Raw genomic sequence first — 2,038 nt, 5'->3', positions numbered from 1 at the left:
TCATGGAGTCCCTCTGACTGGAACACCTTCTGACTCTTGGGAGTATGTGGCTAGCTAGCTCCTCCTCAACCTTTAAGATCCCATCTTTCTAGGGAAGAGATCCAGCATATATCATTGTGAAGAGGTTCTCTACCTGAACTCCCCTTATCTGACTAAAAGCAGAGCCTCCCAAAAGAATTCAATGTTCATAAATCTCCCCCCTGAGACTTTTGCAACTAGGGAAGACTGGCTCCCAGAGGAGTCACAAGGGGATAAGGTCGCCTAAACAGGATTTCGCAAAACTATCACATCTCCCATCTATTCTCCTAGGGGCCCATTTCTGTCTCCTAAAAGTCACTTGTTTTCCCTTAAGTGCCTTTCTCCCCTTTCCTTCCCCTAGTAAGATGGTATCTAACTCCCAAAATTCTAACAGCCTTTTTGAGTCACATTTTTCTGTGAACTCCTACATACATATGTATATAAAACTCTGTCATTTCTCTTGCTAACTTTTTAAATTAAAGTATAGTTGGCATGTAGAGTGACCATCTTGCTCCTGCCCCTGACAGACTCTCCCATCCAGGTCACTAGGACCCCCAGACAACCAGGTGGGCCTTTACTGACCATGTTGTCCCTGGCGGTTCTTTCGGCCGCCGTCACAACAGCCCCCTTTTTGAAGAACGCAACCCTCCTCAGTCCAGGGATATTGCAGGCAACAAGGATTTTTCACACTAGACAGCCAAGTCTTGCCCCTGTATCACCTCTTCCTGAATATGGAGGCAAAGTTCTTCAGGGGCTGATCCCTAAAGAATTCTTCCAGTTCCTTTAACCTAAAACAGGAGCCTATGTGCTTGGAACTGGGCTTATCTTATATTTTGTATTGAAAGAAATACTTGTGATTACTCCAGTGACCATCTCTGCCATATCAACAATAGGGTTGATTGTCTATGTATTAAAAAAAAACCTGGTGCCTCTATTGGGGAATTTGTTGATAAACTCAATGAGCAAAAAATCGCCTATCTAGAAGAGGCGAAACAAGCTTCCATCAAATACATCCAGAATGCAACTGATCTGGAGAAGTCACAGCAGACACTGGTTCACAGCGCCATTACCTTTTGGATGTCCAGAGAAATAACATTGCTATGGCTTTACTGGTTACTTACCGGGAATGGCTGCATAGAGTATACAAGGAGGTAAAGAATCACCTGGACTATCATATCTCTGTGCAGAATATGATGCATCAGAAGGCACAAGAGCACATGATAAACTGGGTGGAGAAGCACGTGGCGCAGAGCATCTCTGCACAGCAGGAAAAGAAGACAATTGCCAAGTACATTGCAGACCTAATAATGCTGCTTGCAAAGAAGGCCCAAGCACAGCAAGTTCTGTAAATGCATCTTTCCTGATTGAGACAGCTGGGAACAGTTGACTGACTAATTGGAAACTAGTCTATGTGACAAAAATCTTTCTGTATTGCAGTTTATTGAAGTTACAGTTAACCCGATCTAAAAATGAAATGCTTGAGTTTCATACAGTGAGAGAATTAAAACCATCTATTGACCAGTAAAAAGAAAACCAAAAAAATGGTATAATTGACATACAATATTAGTCTCAAGTGTACAACATAGCGATACGACATTTGTATACCTTACAAAGTGATCACAAGTCCAGTACCAGTAACTATCTGTCACCATACAAAGTTATTATATTAGTGACTATATTGCCTATCCTGTACATTACATCCCTGTCACTTATTTTATAACTGGAAGTTTGTACCTCTTAAATCCCTTCACTTTTTTCACCCATTCCCCTAACACCCTCCCCTCTGGCAACCATGTTTGTTCTCTATATCTATGAGTTTGTTTTTGGTTTGTGTTTTTCTTCATTTGTTTTGTTTTGGTTTTTTTGAGATTCCACATATAAGTGAAATCAGATGGCATTTGTTTTTCTCTGCCTCATTTATTTCATTTAGCATAATACCCTCTAGGTCTATCCATGTTGTCCTATATGGCAAGGCTTCATTTTTTATGGCTGAGTAATATTCCATATTTTATATATATAT

General features: G+C 40.7%; 1 pseudogene; it reads left to right on the top strand.

The window, feature by feature from the left end:
* Positions 1–601: 601 nt before the first annotated feature.
* Positions 602–1,367, top strand: LOC109378004 (ATP synthase F(0) complex subunit B1, mitochondrial pseudogene; annotated as a pseudogene).
* Positions 1,368–2,038: the final 671 nt, after the last annotated feature.

Source organism: Hipposideros armiger, unplaced genomic scaffold, assembly GCF_001890085.2.
Source record: "Hipposideros armiger isolate ML-2016 unplaced genomic scaffold, ASM189008v1 scaffold_2, whole genome shotgun sequence".
In the NCBI taxonomy this organism is placed as follows: Eukaryota; Metazoa; Chordata; class Mammalia; order Chiroptera; family Hipposideridae; genus Hipposideros; species Hipposideros armiger.
This window is presented reverse-complemented; position numbering and strand designations above follow the sequence as displayed.